The sequence below is a fragment of the Impatiens glandulifera genome, chromosome 6 (assembly GCF_907164915.1).
Source record: "Impatiens glandulifera chromosome 6, dImpGla2.1, whole genome shotgun sequence".
Classification (NCBI taxonomy): domain Eukaryota; kingdom Viridiplantae; phylum Streptophyta; class Magnoliopsida; order Ericales; family Balsaminaceae; genus Impatiens; species Impatiens glandulifera.
In genome coordinates, this window is record NC_061867.1 from 45,954,524 (window position 1) to 45,976,736 (window position 22,213).

Here is a 22,213-nt window from a genome sequence, read left to right on the forward strand (position 1 = left end):
TCATAACGTCATTTCAATTTCCATGATCCTACCGAATGTGGACTCGGTGGGTGATCTTATTAGTTTCTTGGAAGATCTTTGTGTTCGGTTCAGTTTCTTAATTTATTTGTTTTTTTATAAAAAAAAAAAGAAAAAAAAATGTGGATATTAACCCTAAGTTCCTGGGTTCGAGTCCGTTAGACGGTAAGTTCTGCGCCGGGTTAAATGATTAAATGTGTTTGCGGCTACATACTTAATTCGTTTTCCCATTTGATTCTCCATTTTTTTGTTTTTTTTTTATATTTGCATATATGATTTTGTCGACAACATTTTTTTTTATCCTTAACCATTTAAACCCCACACAAAAATATCTTAATTAAGTAATAATACTTTGTTTTAGAAAAAAAGAATTTATTGAATATTTTTTTAAAAAAAAATCTAAATAATTTTCTATTGTTGTTCTTTTTAATTACTTAAAAAGTGGACTTTTTATTATTTAAAATTAAGTAAATTGTTGGTAACATTCCAAAACATGGAAGGTGAGGTCCAATAAGTGTTCATTTGATTGGTCGCCAGTAAATTTTAGTTGTTGATAGCATCTAGAAGATTAGAATAGTCTTTAGTAAGGATCGAAAATGTTTGATTTGAGAAATTCTTATATCAATAACTCTTGAGTGTTCTTGAGAGATGAACATACATTTACCTTATTGTCAGATAAGTTTAACATAATAAGTAGACTATTTATATGACATTAAGTGTTTTTTAAAGATAAACATGTATTTAGATTATTGTCGGATGAATTTAACATAATAGATATGTTATCTATATGAGTTTGGGATCTAACTATGATATACTCATTTTTTATTTAGCTCATCAATGAAATAATAATGACATTTATATTTCTATACAAATATATCTCATATTTATTATAGATATTTAAATAAATTCATAATCTTTATACTTTAATAATTCATTTTAATTGGGTTTTAATATTTGTGTGATAATAAATATGTACTCAAATATTGGAAATAATTCCAACATAAAAAATAATAAAAAATCCTATAATTAAACGTGAAATAATTCTCTACTTCTTATCAAATTAAATCTCAAACATTGGCGAAAAATAATTCTTATGTCAATCATCAAGAATATATATATATATGTTTTCTCATTATACTTCTTTTCTCTTAATATTATTTGATAATATTATTATTTATTTAAATTAAAACTATTTAACTTTAATGTTTTAATTAGTATGGTAATAAGATAAAAAAAAATAGAAACAAAATTTGTTCCAGAATGTTAGTTTATCATCCCATTATCACTTTCCCTTATACAAATTAGAACCTTAGACATGATTTATTTTTAATGTGATTTTTAATTCTGAAAAATAAGTGTCAAAGTAAGTATAATTTGAGTCAATCAAGACACTACATATTATTATCATCATCCATTTCTTCTTTCTTTAATATATAAAAATTATTTTTAATGAATTCCTACACATACAATATTAAATATACAATATTAAATAAGTAATTATCATATGAGATACTTTCTTAAAAAGGCAAAATCCTATCAATTATTCTATGTTTCATAATCATATCAACTAGGAAAAAATTTCTCCCAGTTTTCAAAACCAATAACGACCTCAAAGTTGACTAATGGCTCCTAATTATACAATTTTGAAGAATTAAAGAATAATTTAAAGGCGCAAACTCTTATCGTTTTTATCGTATAAGGTTCCGACTTTGAATTTTGTAATTTAAATCTCAAACTTTTAACAATATTTCTAGAACTCTTTGCTAAAATAGATTGGTCTATGAAGAAAAAAAAGTATAATGTTTCTTTATTCTAAATTAATCAAATATCTAATGTTAATTATACATAGTAGATATATAGATGTCTCTTAGAAAGAAAAAAGAAATCTCAAAATATTTTAAAATGTTAAAGTTTAAACAATATTTGAGTCACACAACAACCAAATAATTAAAACGATTCAAACATATTATTTGCGCCATCAAATAAAATGAGAAAAAAAATTAATACGTCCTAGACAACATGTAAGGATAATGAATAATCAGAATATTACTAAACCAACTTAAAAACATCACAAAACTCAAAATTCGAGAATATAGAAAGAGCTTACAATCAATTAGAATCTCGACTTTGAAAAGTTGGTGCGTCGCTATTTCTTGTCTAAATTTATCATTATTCTCTTGTCCTTCAAATCATTCCATAAATGATTTACGGATGCAACCCTCTTCTTTAGTGTCTTTATTTGTTACCTTATTTTAACTTTCATATGTTTGTTCTCAATCCCGACCGTGATGGAATCGTATTTCAACCATCTCATCAATGATTTGTTTCTTGCCCGGCTGTGATGGAATCGTATTTGGTTCTTCTCGTCACAACTCACAAGTCACTTTTTTTTTTTATCAAGGATGCGATCTACCCATTCAAGTTTGATGCACGCCCATTGTACATGCAACTTTACTCGTTTATAAATTATATTAGAGTTTAATTTTATTTTAACATGTAATAGATAATATTGATCTTAAAATAACATGCAATTCAAGTCAAAGTATATTAGATAGAACAGATCAGGTACAATGAACAAGAACACATCAAATCAATAGTGGTTACCGTGTGAGTGCACCGAAATTGAAAATAAAGAAAGTGCAGTAATTCTTTATTATTATTATTATAATTATAATTATAATAATTATTATAATAATTCATATAAACAATTACTAACCAAAAAAGGAAAGGGGTGTTCAAAAAAAGAGGACTATATAATACTATATATACTACTAGTCGTTGATTGGAATACATTTGAACTAGTTTGATTTGTATTTTTTTTTTTTAACTTTTTTATTTATTCACGGTAGATTATACTTGTTACGGTCAAAAATCATAAATATTAAAAAAATAATAATGTTGATTATTATAAGTTAATAAAAAACAAATGACATGCAAAAGAAAGAAAAAAAAATCAATCTTTAATGTTTGATTCGGGTTGTGTTCTGTAATGAAAGGTATTCTAAATGCAAATTGAATACGTGACTTTTATATTTTTAAGAATTATTTTATCACTTACTTTTATATTTTTAAGAATTATTTTATCACTTAAATTATCTTAGTGAGTTATTTTATATATTTTTTATAAAATTATTCATGTGTAATAAAAAATAATAAAAATTGTTTATAAACAACAATACAAACATTACAGTAGAAAAAAAAATTAAAAACTTATTAAAATAGCTCAAATAACATTATTAAGAGATCAGTTTGATATGAGTTTTTCAAATAACACATATAAATCACATATCATTTCACTCCACTTTATCAATTACACCACTCATTTAATTATTCAAAATATTAAAATATTCTTTATTTTAAATTATTAATTTTGATTTTATTTATATATCTTACTTTTTAAAAAAAAATTTAAAAAATAATTATTATCTCCTTAAAATAATTCTCATCATTCAACTTTTTTTTCTTCTTATCTTTTAAAAACCTACTCCGAACCAGCTCCAAATAATGTGAGTACTTTTACCTTTCTAAAATAAAAATAAATAAAAAAGCAACTAAATATGAAAAAAAAGTCCATATATATTTAATTTTTATTACTTGATATGATTTAAATAATTTTATTTTAGTTTATAAAAATCAAACTTAAGTTATTTATCCTCTTTAAATAAATAAAATATTCAATAAATTATATAAAAAAATTATTTAAGCCATTAATATTTTCAAATCATAAATCAATTTTCTATTTCGTTTAGATTATTTCAATAACACAAATTTAAAAAATATTATTTCACTTTTTATTTTTTTTATTATATCACTTAATTTATTAATAAAAATATTAAAAAAATTATTTATTTTAAATTATTATTTTTTATTTCATTATTATATTTATATATTAATATATTTTAAGTTTTTTTTACTAAAGTAAATTTACATTTAATCAAAATTACTGCCCATCATTATTTTTTAAATAATATAAATTAGAAAAAAAAACCTAAGGTCCTCATTAACCCTCATCAATTTGGTGCAACTAACAACCATCATCATCAAACTTTCAAGGCTGACAACTGGCCGGTGCCCACAATTAATTAAGGGTTCGTTTGTTTTGAGATCAAATTCTTTCAAATTTAGGACTTGTTCGAATTTAAATAATTTAAATATTCTTGATTAGCATAGAGTTTGGTTATTGTTATTCAAATAATCCTTACAAAACAAGTCTTTATAGCTAAGTTTTTATAAATTAATTGTAGTTTTTGTTGTTGTTTCTGTTAACAGTTGAAACACTATAATAATTGAGTTTGTGAAAATCAAACAAGGCCTTGAGATTATTTCGGAACTTCCCGCTCACTTTCATGACACTTTTCTTTAGTCAAGTAAAGCTTGTTTGGTTTAAGATTATTTAGTTAAAAATAAGTTATTAATATATAATCATATTTTTATAAAGTAAAAAAATAGATTAGACATTTTAGTTGAATTTACTCTTTCATTATCTTGTATTTTGTCATTTTAATCTAATAATTTTTTATGTCCTTCAATTATATTTATAAAAATTAGGTCATATTGTTTTTTGTATTGGGTTTGGGTTTTACTGTTTTTACTATCTTAAAAAAAAGTTATATATAGGCAAATGTCTATAAATTTATATATATATATATATATATATTTTGTTATTAAATAAATCAACAAAAACATATTATCTTTTTTCTTAAACACCTAAAAAAAATGAACAATGTACGAGTGGCTTAAGTTAAAAGGAGTGATATAGAGGAAATTTAGAAACGAGAATGAGTGAGAGAATGACGTGTCATCACATCGTTAACTTGAAAAAATTTAAAGGGTGATTAGAGAAATAAGAGAGAAAAAATTTGTTATTTTTTCAATTAATCAAATTGCGCAACTACGTTAATCTCTTTCCCAAATTCCATTTACGAATCATTTATTTGGATGAAGAAATCTTAAAAATGAAAAGTTTAGTAGGTGAATTGAGAGTTTATATATAAATGATGGACAATTTTAAACATTTTTTCTTCCAAAAGTTTAATAAGGCATGTGCTTAGTCAGCATGTCTCTCGACATGTTTCACGTGATGGGGTCCATTTGAATAGCCGGAAATTAAATAATAAAAGAAACTAGGGAAATAGGTTAGGCCTAGACAGCTCATGGCCCACACTTATTTCTTTTATTTATTTCAATATTTTATTTTAATTATTATTATATTAATATTAGTAGGTGATATAGTCATTTATTATTTGGTGGAATATTTTTTTTTTTTACGTTAACAAATTCATAAATATAAATTTGAGTTAGGAACGGTTTAAAAAAAAATAACAGAAAAATTAGAAATAAAGAGTGAATAAACGTAAATTTTATCTCATTTTACATAAATTTGATAAACAACAAAATTAATATATTTTTTTAAAAAAATAGGGTGTTATCTCAAAATATTTATTTTTTTGGGTTGACTTCTAACATAGATCCGCCCTATTTACAGATTCTCGATTAAGGATAATTTTAATTTCCGCTCAAATATTTGATAGTATTATTATAACATCATTATTTTCGTTCGCTCAATTTTCTATATTTCAACACTAATCGTCGTTTAGTAATTCAAATAAATTCGTTTTTTAATTTATAGATTAGAGTTTGATGTGCTTGAAAAAAAATTAAGATAGAACTATAAAAATAAATAAAAATTATTGATAAAAACAGGTGAATAAACATGGTCGTGACATTTTTAAATTTGGATAAGAAATAAATGGATTAAATTAAAATAATAATAAGAAATTATAAAGTAGGTCACTTCCTCACCTTAATATATATAATTAATAAAAAAAAAAGAGGATAAACTTAAACCCATCTTAACCCTAGTGTAGATAAACTCTTAATTGAATTTTCAGCAAATTGCATGAATGTTAATTATTCATACAATTTGATGTCTTATCATTAATTATTTGTATTAATTTTATAACTGTTAGTTTGTATTATTTATTAACTAATAATTTATTATATGTAACCTTCAAATAAATATGAGAATTAATTTCTTAAAACTATTTAAAAAAAATTATGACTCAAGGCATTCCAAAATTTCAGCTAAGCATTGTAACTTGGTTATTATTGTCCTAATTAACACCTTACTTTATTTATATTTTATCTTGATTAAAAAACAACTTTGCTTAGAACTTGTATGTAATTATTATATATCACTCTATTATTTTAGTTTTATAAATGATAATTTCTTCAAAAAAATAAAATATGTTTCATTTTTCACTTGTTAAAAGAGTCTCTTACCACATCACTCACTAGTATTTATAATAATTTAAATACTAAGAATATTTCACATTTATCTAATATTTTAATGTGAATATCTATTTCTATATTTAGCTCCATCCTTAATAAGTACCAAACAATTAGAAAAGCTAATAATATTATTTATATACCCTTCAATTCTACCTTCTTTCATAACAATTATTATTATTTTTTCTCTATTTGTCTTCTTGTAGTCAATTCCACGTAGAGATAACAACAAGTTGATTTTTTTTTTTTTTTTGCTAGGAAACCACAAGTGGAGTTTGCATGGTAGAAGAGTTGAAGACCACACAATTTAAAAGGTTATAATCATTTAATAAAGATTTATTCGATTAAATTTTCATTTTTTTTTAAAAAGATTAAACTATTTAGGTTAGATTATTTGTTTTTTCTCTGCCATTATATTAAAGTTTTAAAAACATATGAGTATTAAAGACAAAATAAAAAAAATTAGGGTTTAGATGTTCTTGATCTTGTTGGAGTTAATATTATCCGTTTTAATAATTCAACTAATAAAAATTTACAAAGGTCCATATAAAATAACGAATGTGTAAATAATAAGCATATATAAGTGAATTAAACCATTTAGACAACAAGCTACATGCTTTATATAAATTTGAATTTGCAATAACTTATTTAATCTAATATTAATTAAGTTATTGTGAACGAACAGTTAAAATTGAGAATCTATACAGATATATATATAATAATTTGAATTCGTTGGTTTGTCGGACCGAGAGATGTGGTTAATTTGAATATATATATGTGAGAGTAAATAGATATACTTGAATCGGATTGTGAGTTGACCCGCTCATAAACTTCAAACGGTTAAAAATAAAATTAAAAATGTTTGGATATATATGTGAGAGTAAATGGATACTTGGTTCGAATCGTGAGTTGAGCCGCTTATAAACTTTAAACGGTTAAAAATAAAATTAAAAATATTATAAGTATATTTCGAACTTGCAACTTAAAAAAAAATATAATCATTTAATCAACTAAACTAATAAAACTTTATATTTTAAATTTAATATAATTTTTGATAAACGTGCGACATTTAATATAAGTTCAAATTTTTAACTAACTAATCTATACATTTATCGGGTTGAGAGCTGTGGTTAATTTGAATATATATATGAGAGTAAACTGATTTTTGGGTCAGATCGTGTGTTGATCCGTCATAAACTTCAAACGACTAAAAATAAAAATTAAAAATGATATATGTATGTTTTGAACTTTCAACAAACCAAGTATAATCGTTTAACCAACTAGGCCGTAAGACTTTATATTTTAAATTCAACCCAAAATTTGATGAACGCGCGAAATTCCTAATAATATAAGTTTATCTTTTTAACTAACTAATCTATACATATATAATAATGCTTAATTTGAATTTCTTTGGTTCGTTAGGTCGAGAGCTATGGTTAATTTGGATATATATGTGAGAATAATGGATAATTGGGTCGGATCGTGGGTTGACCCTCCCATAAACTTCAAACTGTTAAAAATAAAATTAAAAATGTTATATATATGTTTCGAACTTGCAACCTAACAAAATAAGTACAATCCTTTAACCAAGTGTGATTGTGATGTGGTTAGGTGAGGGATAAAAGTCTAGTAACAAATAAGAGTGGTTAAAAAATATGAATCAAAAGTGTGATTGTGATATGGTTAGCCGAAGGCTAAAAGGCGATAACAAATAAGAGTGGTTAAAAAATATGAATCAAATATTTGATTGATCAAAGTGTGAGGTCACAAAGTTAAATGTCGATTAAAATTTGTGGTTAATTTGCCTAGGAATAAGAGACACGTGAAAGTGTGAATGGAATGTGATTTACCGAGAGATAAGAGGCTGGTAACAAAAGATCGTACGATCATAATATTAGAGGCCGATTGAGATTGGTGGTTGGTTTGTTGAGGGATAAGAGACGTGTGAAAGTGTGATTGAGATTGGTGGTTGGTTTGTCGAGAATTAAGAGACGTGTGAAAATATGATTAAGATATATGGTAGGTTTGTTGAGGAATAAGAGGCGTGTGAAAATATAATTGTGATTGATGGTTAGTTTACTGAGGGATAAGAGTCGTGTAAAAGTGTGATTGAGATCGATGGTTGGTTTGACGAGGGATAAGAGACTAATAATATCAGTTTGCTGAGGGATAAGAGATTTGTGAAAGTGTAATTGGAATGTGATTTGCCAAGGGATAAGAGGCCGGTAATAAATGATTATGAGGTGACGATATTAAAGGTCGATTGAGATTGGTGTTGATTTACCGATGGATAAGAGACGTGTGAAAGTGTGATTTAGATTGGTGATTGGGTTGTCGAGCGATAAAAGGCGTGTGAACATGTGATTTAGATTTTTGGTTGGTTTACTAATGGATAATAGGATGGTAACATTAGGATTGATGATTGGTTTGCAAAGGGATAAAGATGTCAGTAACAAAGCATCATAATGTCACGAGATTAGAGGTCGATTGAGATTGGTTGCTGGATTGTTGAGGGACAAAGGCATGGTGTGAAGTTATGAGATAAGAGGTCGATAGAGATTAGTAATTGGTTTACTGACGAATAAGAGGCCAAAAACATTGGAATTGATGGTTAGTTTACCGAGAGATAAAATGTGGATTCAGATGGGTTATTAGTTTGCCAAGAGATAAGAGAAACGTGTGAAAGTGTAATTGTGATTGATGGTTAGTGATTAGTTTTCCGAGGGATAAGAGGCGTGTGAAAGTGTTATGTCATAAGATGGAGAATTCATTGGAATTATTGGATGGTTTGGCGAGAGATAAAAGGCGTGAGAAAGTAATGTGGTCACGAGATGAGAGGTCAAATAAAAATGGTGGTTGGTTTGTTGAGGAATTAGAAACATGTGAAAGTATGAGGTCATGAAATGAAAGATCGATGGAATTAGTGGCTGGTTTGCCAAGGGATAAAGGCCGGTAATATCAAGATTGGTGGAAGGTTTGCTAAGGATTAGAGAAAGGTAACAAATGTTCGTAAGGTTTGCTAAGGATTGGAGAAAGGTAACAAACGAGATTAAATGTCGATTGTGATTGGTGGTTAAAAATATATGTGAATGAGATATTGATTGACCAAACTGTAAGGTCACGATATTATAGATCAATTGAGAATGATGGTTAAATTATCGAGGGATAAGAGGCGTCTAAAGAGTGAGTTCACAAGATGGAAAAGTCAATTGAGATTTTGGTGGTTGGCTTGGTGAGGGATAAGATACATGTGAAAGTGTGTGAGGTCTTAATATTAGTAATGAGAGTTGTTTATTGGGAAAAAGAATATTGGTGGTTAAATGTGTGACTAAGATAGTTAGTTTACCGAAGTGTGAAAGTGAGGTCATAAGATGAGAGATTAATTGGATTGGTGGTTGGTTGGTTTGTTGAAGTGAGGGTAAAGATGTTGTGATAATGATATTAGATGATTAATTTACAAAATACTTGAAATGAGGTCACAAGATTAGTAATGAGATGTTTAATGAAGAACTAAAAATATTAGTGGTTAAATATATGAATGAAAAAGAAATTTGTTGGTTTATCGAAGAAATTAGATTAAAGAGATTGATGATATGATTAGATGGTTGGTTTGATAAAAGTGATGGTAAAAGATGTTGGTATTGTTGAGATGGTTGAGTGTAGATGTTGGTAATATGAGAATTCTATTAGGTAAAAAATGATATTGTTGGTTAACTGATAAATGAGAGTAAAAGGTCGGTACTGATGAAAAAAAAGTTAAATGAATATCTTCTTATCAAATTTGTTATTATTTTTTTTATAAATAACGAAAACAACGATGAATGTGATGAGAAAGACAATCACTAGGTTGTCCTAACCATTGAAGCACTCTCATGTTTAGACCATAGATGTTGACGACGAAGAAAATAATGAAGACAATGATAACGATGATAATGACGACCACAAAGAGGTTAGTATTATTTATTTTAACTTTGTAAATGTGATTTTTATTTATTTTTGCAACGCAATGACATTGTGCTAGTTTAGTTAAAACTATTTATTTGTTATAAATTCATAAAATTGATAATTTATTTCATATTAAAGAGATTGTTTAAAACAAATATTATTTATATATATAATTAAATATAAAATTAATAATAAATAACACTAAAAATAGTCATATCTAAAAAATTAATTACATGAAATTATTTATTTAAATAAATAAAATATATTTTTAATTATAAATATAAATTCACTTTTTATTGCGTGTAATAGTGTTTAAAGTCAAAATTCTTTATAAATTTGTAAAATTTAATTCGCTTAAGGGTTTATTTAATATAAGACTTGTTAATTTTTTTAAATTTGCAAAACTAATCATTTTTAAGTACTTTAATTTCAATGATATAATTGTTTGATCTGGGTTATTTTGAATTTTATTTTATAAATTGTCAGTAAAAAAGTGGGCTATTTGAGATTTTTTATAATAAATTATTAAAATATTTTTTGTATTTAAATTTTTAATTTTTAAAATAATTTAAAAGTATTTATTTTAATTAATAATAATTTAATTGTTAAAATATATTGACATGATAACAATTTTTTTTTTTAATTATAAGTAAACTTATAATCAAAGAGCTTAAAAAAATATATAAATTAAGACTAAAAGTTTCTCAACCATTGACAATTAATTATTAAAGGGTTTTATTATATATATATATATATAGGACATGATTAAGACATGCATGTGATATGATGTTGACAAAAAAACCAAAAAATAGTGTGTGGAAAAAAGAAAAACTAACTTCTTTAATCATTTTGTTAGGTTAGAATTGTGACAACAAATACCAAACAAATCAAACACAGTGACAAAATATAAATTATATTAATAAACATATAATTTATTTCTTCATTTGTGTATTAAAATTTCACCCATTATAATATAATATAATAAGAGATGTATCATCTAGAAGGATTTAACTTATGGCTGATATTGAATTAAACCTGCAACAAAAAAAATTATAACTTTTTTTTAACATAATTCACTACTTCTTTAATTTCCATTAATACACTAGTTTTATTTATAATTTTCTCTTATTTTTATAAGTTTATCATAACTCTAATTTCTAAATTGTGATCATGTAGGTTTAAATTGACACAAATTAGTTTTTGCAATTTTCAACTTGTTGAATCATTTGTATAGGAGTATTTCTATAGAAAGGGTGTTGAAGCTTAACATGATTATTATCCGGGTGAAGTTATAAATTATTTCGACGGAATGGACTTTTTGAGCAAAATAGAAATTGATTGTGCTATTTGAACTTCTCATGAAATTTGAGTGGTCTATATGATGTTTTTTCCTAAAAATAATTGCTTGAAGACAAATGGATATTTATTAGTACTTTGTTGGAGTGAAAATGACATGCTTATGTGTCCTCAATTGTCAAGGGATAAGATCATGAGGACCACTCTTTTCCTATGTGTGAAATCCTCCTTTTTCCCACTTTTTCTAATAACCATATCATTACAAACAACCTTATAATAAAGTTTATCAAATTTGTCACTTTCATTATAGCTCATTTTTGGAACTATGCATTTGTCCTATTGGGAGTCACCAAATGATTCTGTTTGGTTGTATGAACTACAAAAGATTTTGTTAATAAACAAATAAATTGTGATGATGTTGAACAAATAGTATCAATTAGTTGCATCGAAACTATAGTTCATGAGAAAGACAACGCCGAATTATGAGATCTTGAAAAAGTTTATGATACAACCGTTAGTAGAAGAGATAAGTGATCTTGTCCACATGATATATAATTTTTTATATTGACTTAGTATTAATGATTTTGAAATTTAATTCAATTTAAGAACTTTGTTTGATTGGATAAAATATAAAGAAAGAAGGAGAAAGTATAATGAGAACTACCTTCTATTAGATTGATTGTAATTGTTTAAATTAGTTACAAAAACAAACAAGCTTATATGGGTTTTAAGGTAGAATATTCAATTTTTTTTATTGAGATGTTAAGTGTTTCATATTGAGTTGGGTTGATAACTTAGACAATTTTGGTTAACCCTATCACAACTAAATAGTCACTAGAGACTTCTAAGTATTTGGATTTTGGACTAATTTATAAAACAACTATAAATTGGGATAAGTCCAAAGAAAAAACTTAGGCTGGATAATTGTTTATATTTTACTTTTACTATGGAAATTGTAAGACTAGGTCAATGAGATTACAAATATTTGTTAAGATTTACAATGAATCAAGAGTTTTAAACGACATATATGTCAAAATTTGTAATGCGATAAAAAAAACTTAAATATTTTAAAATTTGAAGAATAGACTCAATAACGTGACATATTTTATGTATATATTGGGTTGTTTACTTATTTTATATATCTATTTCTCATAATACAAATTTAAAAGTAATATAACATGTTAAATAGAGGGTATTTGAAAGTATGGACATTAACACTTCAAATACCAAAAGTTTAGGTACAATTTTGAGAGAAAAGACCCCTGAACTTAAGTAAATGTACAAATAAGTACCCAAACATTAAAACATACAAAACTAATAACTCATTACTCTATAGAAATGATAAATGTATCTCAATTGTTAAACAATTTATTTTTTTTTAGTGTAGGTTTTTGGTTGAATCATATCCAACCTAACTTAAAATCCACATATAACAAACAAGATAGTTAGATTAATACATTTTTAAAAATAACCACTTTTCTCATTAATTTATGATAAAACAAGACCAAATAATGAGTTGTAAGAATAATTATCATAAACAAGTAAATAATCAAACATTGCCACATCAAAAAGAAAAAAAAAATATAATAATACTTCAATCAAGTGAGAATGGTTGATGATCACATGAATTACTTTTTCACATATTTTCTTATCGTTTATAAAGTTTAATGTGTTTTTTCTTTTTTTCTTACTTCTTCATGTTTCTCGCAACATCTTTATAATACTTGATGAAAACATATAATTGGGGTATAATTAATTAAAATAAATTATGTTTGTTTAATGATTTAATGACTAAATAACATTCATAACACTATTATTACGATATTTAAAGAGATTTATTTCGAAAGTCGGTCGAAATATATGTTAATCGTCTTCTCGAAGATTAACGAACTCAAAATTGGTTGGTGGTGTGTTTTTTCTTTCTTATTTTTATGTTTTGCTACTCTAATCATTTTTCATTATAAATAAACAATTGATAAAACAGAAAATATAAATATATAAAAAAAACCAAATATTTGTAATAAATAACTATGTGTACGTAGATTTAATAATAATAATAACAAATTATGAACAAACAATTTCTAAAATAATTTGTTATTGGCTCTTAAAGGTGTGGTTTATGACAAAAACTGCAAAATGTCAATTTCATCAATAAATTTGTGAGCTACTAATAAATATGAAATGTCAATTTCTTCAATAAATTTGTGAGCTACTAATTAATAAATATGAAATGTCTCTTTCCCAACTTGCAGGTCACGTTGGTTGTCGACAATACCTGATATTATAGATCGATTTTATATTTATAAACAATTTTATTAAATAATTGTGTCATATCTTAGACTTTAGGGCTCCAATCATACATTTTATAATCGATAAATAAAATGTTTCAAGTTGTCAAAAATTAAAAATCATTAATGAGACATTAAGCTATAAACATGAAGGCTTGCAATCCCAAATCCAATTCTCAAATAAACTAAACTACTATTATATTATATCTCTTAAAAAATATGATACATTTACATTTAATAGGTAATATATTGGTTTTGGGTCTGGACTTAAATTCAATAGAACTTGTCTCATAAATAAAACAATGCTTTATGACTGAAATTGTCACCACCATGTATTTAAAAATGGTATTAATAAATCATATAAATATGTTATTGTTATTATTATTATTTAATTTTTTTAAACGTTTAATGTATAATAAAAAAAATGAGGAGAGTCGTTTAAGCATAACGATAACGACACAAAATGACAATATATATATAAAAAAAAAGACAAAATGTGAAAATAAGAGCAAAAATATAAACATGTCGTCTAAAAGATTATCGAGTTCGTAAATCCAAATTAAAACATGATGACTAATATAAATCATATCTTAAACAAACCTACCATGTTGGTTTAGACTGTGACTTTGTGGCTTCACGGATGACTTAATTCGAATGGGTGCACTTCGTAGAGAGGAGGCTTCGATTGTAGATTTGGTGGGAGGCTTCAATGGTAAGACTTCGAACCATAGTTTTGCGGTAAGATTTAACAGGTCTACATCGAATTTCAATGGTAAACGAAAATAATAAGTAGAATTTACCCGTTTTGAATTTAACATTCAAGGGTAAGCGGGATTTATTGGACTGTTATTTTGATTGTAATAACTCAATTATTAGTAGTGATATGTTATTATTTTAATTGTTTTTGAAAAAGATTATACAATATAATATAAATAATAATTGGTCCAAAGTTCAACTAAATACACTCTAAACAAAATCAAGAAATCATGAATATAAAAAACTGCCAACACAAATAGAATGTTATTATTATTATTATTATATTATGGTTAGAATCATAAAATCCTCCAAGTCCTACAAATCAAAATTATATAAAAATGGTAAATAATAATAATATGCATATCATATTTATTACAAAATATTACTATTTAAAAAATAAAAATTATTTTTCCCAGCCCATAATTAATGGAAAATAAATATCCAAATAGTTCCAAAATTTGTAAGATACATATTAAAACTAGTTAGCCCAATTCAAGAACCCATTTGCCTGATCCATGACCATATTCCTTCAACTATAAATTTTGGCCCATTTATAAATCCAAGAACTATAGGCCTACATAAATTGGAGGCCCAAAATATTAGTATCACCTGACCCCCAAGGCCCAATAGGCTTATTTTTATTGCTCAACATCAATACTTTGATATCCACATAGTTTAAATTATTAACCAATTTTTTATAAAAATTATTATACATTTACTTTAATATTTTTTTTTTATCAAAATAACTTAATTTTTCAATAACTTCCCATTAATTATTTTGTTGGGTGATGCAATGAATTAAGTAAAAGTAATCCATGTTTAACGAGTTTACAATCTTAATATATTCAATTAATACCTTAGTAAGCGACATCTTTATATAATTAACCCGAGTTTATAAATAATAGTCACAATTATGCGGAATGATCCAAATTTTCATTATTTTTATGGATGTTACCTTGTTATTAAACAACTTTTCATTATTTTTATTGTCATTGCCTTGTTATTAAACCTACTTTATTCCTCTACAAATTTATTAATTAATCTAATTCATGAGAATAATAATTAAAAGACTATGATCCAATTATAGGTAGACAAGCTGCATCAATCAACATCCATATTTGTTCACTTAAATAAACATTTATATTTTGTTAACTAAGTTTTTAATTAATGATGTCACTGATTATAGGGCCCTGTTTTGGTGATTTGTCACATCAAATTTAATTATTCAATTAATTAAGACTTTACAAAATGCTTAAATTAAGAAGACATTAGTTCATATATCATTCTAAAATAGTATGGATTTAGGTTGAGTGATTATTTTATTCTTACATTTAATGATGGTGAAATACATAATGTGTATTAAATAAAATTTGTTCATATATATTAATAAAAATAATTGTATTGATAGTTTAGTTGTTAATTTGAATGTTTTATTATAAAAAGTAATATATATATATATAGAGAGAGAAATGATTAAGTGAGGGAATTTGGTGAGGGAATTTAGTGAGGGAATGACGTGGCATAATATTATTCGCTGAAAAAAACAAATAATTTCTCACTTTTTTCTCTTTCCTCCCACTTTTACATTTTCCAACCAATGAAGGTGAATGAAGGTGATGCCACGTCATTCCTCACCAAATTTCCTCACCAAATTCTCTCTATCACTTCTATATATATATATATATATATATATATATATATATATATATATATATATATATATATATATATATATGAGAAATGATAAAGAGAAAATTTGGTAAGGGAATTTGGTGAGGGAATGACTTGGTTTCCTTGGTTGGAAAATGTTAAAGTGGGAGGAAAGTAAGAAAAGAGAGAAATTATTTGATTTTTTAACGAATAAAATTATTCCAAGTCATTCCCTTACCAAATTTCCTCACCTAATCATTTATTTATATATATATATATATAAATATATATATATATATATATATGAGAAATGATTAGGTGAGGGAATTTGGTGAGGGAATGATGTGGTCTTATTCGCTGAAAAAATCAAATAATTTCTCTCTTTTCTCTCTTTCCTCTCACTTTTACATTTTTCAACCAATGAAAGTGATGCTACGTCATTCCCTCACCAAATTCCCTTAGACCTTTAATCTTTTTGTTTGCACCTTAGAACACTATTAATTAGGTTGCTTATAAAATGAAACCTATAATTATAAAATTATAAAGGTTATAACAAGAAATGTTCACACCTATTCTATTGAATATATCTTTTCTATTTTCTAATTTCTAATTAGAGTTATAACCGTATTCTTTATTTTCATCAATTAAATTATTATAATCATTATTAAATTACTCTTTATTTAAATATTTTATTATTAAATAATATTTAACAAAGTAAGGGGATTTAAGTAATGTATACTTAAAAACTCATTTTTTTCAAATTATATAAACCTGTTTTTATCAATAAATAAATAAATAAACTACATAAACGAGTGATAAACACAACGAAACGAAAGAGACAGCGAAAGTAAGACCACAAATCCGACTTAGCCTGCCAAGTTGTCCCCATATCCCGAAACGCTCATTTCGGGACCAGAAGTTATTTAATATTATTTTTCTTGTCCCAAAATGATTATTTCGGAACATTTTTAATTTTCTTTCTCCTACTCACGTGCATTTCAAGACATTTTTAAAATTTTCTCTCTCCTACCCATATGACATATCACGTCGATTCGTGAACTTATTTTCTCTAATATTTTCGTTGAGTTTATCATTTTTTAAAGAAAGATAGATTAAAAATGTATACCCAGCGAATTAATTTCTAAAGTTCTTTGGATTTTATTGGTTTGATTAACGTTATTATATAAATAATATTTTTTTTATTCCATTTAAGACATTGTAAGTGAGAATCGAATTGATGATATTTAATCTTTTAAAAATACTCTTATCACTTTAGCTATCTTAGTGGTATGTAAGGGTGTTCATCAGTTCGATTTTTTAGTTATTCGAGTTTTTGGTTCAGGTTCTTCGAATTATTATTTTTTTAAGCAAATTCAAAAACCAAACCGATTTGAATAAATTCAAATTCGGTTTATTCGAATTTGGTGAATTCGAATTCGGTTTGAATTCGGTTTGAATTCGGTCGAATATTCGGTTCAGACCAAATATTAAACATCACCTACCCATAAAATAAAATAAAATAAAAATTCTTAAAAAGTTAACAAAATAAATAATTTGTTAAAGATATATTATCTACTTAAATTTTAAAAAAAAATCACGCAAACTAAGCTAACTGACTCACCGATAATATTCGTCAATTAAATGACAAAAGTAAAACAGTGTTGATGACAGTGGTGATATTACTTGTGAAATAACTAGATAGGTAAAAAAAATTAAATATTATTAAAGTTAGAGATGAGATAAACAACTGAAAAGACCACAAAAATCAAGAAAGTGGATGGCTAGAAAAAGAGGAAAAGGAATGAGGGATTATGGATTTACTGAATTATTGTGTTGGATATTAGGAATCTAGTAGGAGGTCCATGATAATTTAATATATTATATAGAATAAATTATATAAGATATAATAAAAATAAATAATAAAAAATGAATTCGATTTCCGGTTTAGTTTTAGAGTTGAAACCTAAACTCGAAAATTAAACTGAAATCCGTATTTGAATTCGAATTAGTTTAGAATTCAATTTGAAAGCCAAAAATGTAATTCGAATTCAGTTTATTCGAATTCAGTAAATTTAAATTCGGTCGGATATTAAACACTCCTAGTGGGATATAAGTAATAAGTTATATATGATCAGGGTGAATTGTATTAACATTTTTCTTCCTTTATATATATATATATATATATATATATATATATATATATATATATATATATATATATATATATATATATATATATATATATATATATATAATTTTTGGAAAAATTAAACAAAAGTGATTGATCATCCAGCATAATTAGATTATAGTTAATGGCAAAAGATTCAAAGGTATTCAAAGAATCATTTGAAAGGATTTCCACTTCCACCAAAAGTGATATTAATCTGGTTGTAATCTATGTCATTGCTCACTTCAAAAACAAAAACGCTGGATTACCACAATGGTGGGCATGTTGTCATGTTCCTAACAAGTACTTAGATAAATAGATTGTTCATATTTTATAAAAAAAAAATATTTTTTTTTATACAAACTTTATTTCAACTTCAATGAGTATAATTATATTATTAAGGCAAGTATTAAAAGTGATCTCGAGTTTGATTCTTAAGAATGTATGTCTGGACGTGTTAACTAACCCATTCAAAAAAAATTATTTTTCTTTTTTCAAAATTATAGAATTTTATCTCACTCAGATGAGAAAGGGTCAAATTATAGTTGTATAGTATTGTATATTTTGTTTGTTATATTAAGTTGATAATTCACAATTTTAAGATAGATGACAAACTTGACTTTGAACCATTAATTGACCAAATTTGAAATGAATGAGATTATTGAACAAATATTGCTACAACAAAATCTCACATCTCGAACAAAAATTGTTGTCAATTAAGAATGTTAGATGGGATTTTTATTCTAAAATTGTTAACAATTTAGAATTTTATATAAAATAACTTAATTTAGGTAGTTCAAGAAATAAGAGAACATATCAAATTTTATCTTCAATTTCACTCAAAGTGCCTTAAATTTAAATGGAGACTAATGAACGACATGGGAATAAATTCTGATTAAAAAAATAGTATATATCAATGTTTTAACTTTTAACTTTATATGATGCATATCATTCATATTATTAATGATGTTTTCTCATATTCGTTTATGAAAATATGTAAATTTAATCGGAAAGTTAATCGCTCCTCTTGAGAATTTACAAGATAATAGAATATACGATGTGTTTATATTTTTGTTATTATTTTCATGGCTCATGACTTTTTTTTATTATTTTTTATTTTCTCTCTTAACATACTTGTATTGCCGTGCTTACACGTTTATATAATTTTGTATATATATCAAAATATAAGTATGGTTTCTTTGAAATTATGAGAAATATAATTTTTTTTTTTATTAATATGCAAACAGATTCATTAGAAGGAATGCTTCATGTTAGTTCATTATATTTTTGTATTAAAAAAAATAGATTTTATAAATAATGAATTTCTAATGCCTTTAAAAATTAATTTTCTTATGCAATATATATTCTTTAGTAAATGATACATGTATTTTAGACTAAAATTCATAATTTAATTTGTATTTAGAAAATTGTGTACTTTGGAAATTAAATGCAACTTTGTAATTATAAAATATGTATGAAAGATTAAGTATTTTGGTTTTATAAAATATATTGATCAAAATAAGATTTCGAATTAACCTAGCTTTATAAATTAATTAAATGCAATTAACCTAGTTTGATTTCGGATTTTTGTAAGATTTTATTAAAAAATTATATGATAAAAATAAATGAGTTATTTGAAATTTATTTAAGTTAAATTATTAAATTATTTTTTATATTTTAAATTTAATAAAATAAAGTAAAATTATTTTAATATTTTTGTTAATAAATTAAAATACTTTAATAATTATAATGATAATAATATAAAATAGATTTATTTAAATATAAAAAAAAAACTATTAGATAATGCATGATTAAAAAAATATTAAGCTTGTTTATTTAAAAGGAAAGCAAAATTAAAGATTCTTATTTCTTAGTCAACAAAGCATTTAATTGAAAAGTTTAGTGTCCATTCCTTCCACTAATTCCAATAATTCCAAAGTTTTTGCAACACTTTATGATCATGAATAAAATAATAAATAAATATATTTTTTAATTTAAAATTAATATGATCTAATAATAATTTTTTAAACCGAATTAATAATATTTAATTTATTAGACAAAAATAAATATTTGTTTAAGAGAAAAATAAAACAAATAATTATAATAATGTATTCATTAATATGTTTTTAAGCCACTAACATAACTCAAATGTTAAGAGTTATATTTTAGAGAATAAATAACATAAGATCGATTCTCAATTCAACATGCTATTAGTGATTGTAGTGGATTAAGAACAAATTAAGAATCATATCGCTAAATGGTATATCATTCTAAAAAAAAAAGAAATGGCTAAAAAAACTCATTTAGCGACGATTGTAAGTTTCACAATTTTTTTTACCGACACTTAATCATCCGCCAGAAAATATTTATGTCAGAAAATATAGCGACGGATAAATATGCGTCGGTAAGGATATTAATGTGCCAAAAAATATGTTCAAATATTCATAAGCTACGTTTTTTCATTCATTTTACTTTTTAAATTTTAAAGTATTGGTAATATTAAAACTAATATCTATACCTAAGATAATTTATTTCTTCTTCCTTACCAAGACTTTGATTACATTAAACCCAAATTATTAACCATCAAATTTATTTTTTTAATAAACTATTAGATACATGATAAAAATACAAATATATTTTTGACATATTATTTAAATTAAATAATATAAAAATATTTTATTAAATAAACAAACTTTTAAATGATAATTTTTTTTAAATTCGATTCTATTAAGAATGGTATGAATTAAAAAAGATTTTAACTATAGAGATTAGTGGTAACCATTCCCGAAAAATAAAGTCAGAGTCACAAATTAAATATAAATCAAATGGATATGTGGTCATTGAGTTATGGCAAATTTGTCCATATTGACGGTGGTATTGGCCACCACTACTTTGTGTTGATTAAGTGCAATTTTTTATACTTCAAAGTTTAGGTCTTTGCTATCTTCCACAATGTCATTTCTCATAATATAATAAGGGGTATGTGTTACGGAACTAATTAGAAATTGTTAACACGATCTCACTTTTATATGAGAATTATAAATGAAAATCGAATCCGTAATTTTAATCTTTTCGACATCAAATCTTGACTTCAAACTATATCATAATTAGAATTGAAATTAAAAAAATTAATTAGAATCCATAGGCTTATTATACCATTGAAATTTAGGATTAAAATTGGAACTGTAATTACAACTAAATTCAAATAAATGTGATTTGGTAATTTTTTTATTTTTTTTAAATAAAATATCTTATTAATTTATCATTTACAGCTCCTTTTAATTTTTACACTTTTTATTTTCTTTTTTAAATTAAGGAAGTTAATGCATCAAATTAATATTATTATTTTTTTAGTAGAAATCGAATCAGACTCTTACCACTTAAGTTATCCTAATGGATTAATTGTGCCGAACCCATATGTTAATAATTTGGATTATATTTATTATATTTTTTTTCAAATATAAGAATCGAAATTAAATTACAATTGTAAGAATAAAATTAGAATTAGAATTCACATTATAATTTTAATTTCAATTTTACAATTATTGACATTAAATTATCGTTCAAATTTCTATATTTAATAAATAATAAAATTATAATTTTTATATTTGAAAAAATTATAATAAAAATAATTTAAATAAATATTATCTATTATAATAAAAAATAATTTAAATAAATATTATCTATGTTATTAAATATTAACTCTATAAAATCACTAAGAGTAAGTTTAGTAAGAAATTATGGTGTAATTTTAATTATTAGGTTTAGTAGAACATTTATAATTAAAAATTAAAATTATAATGAA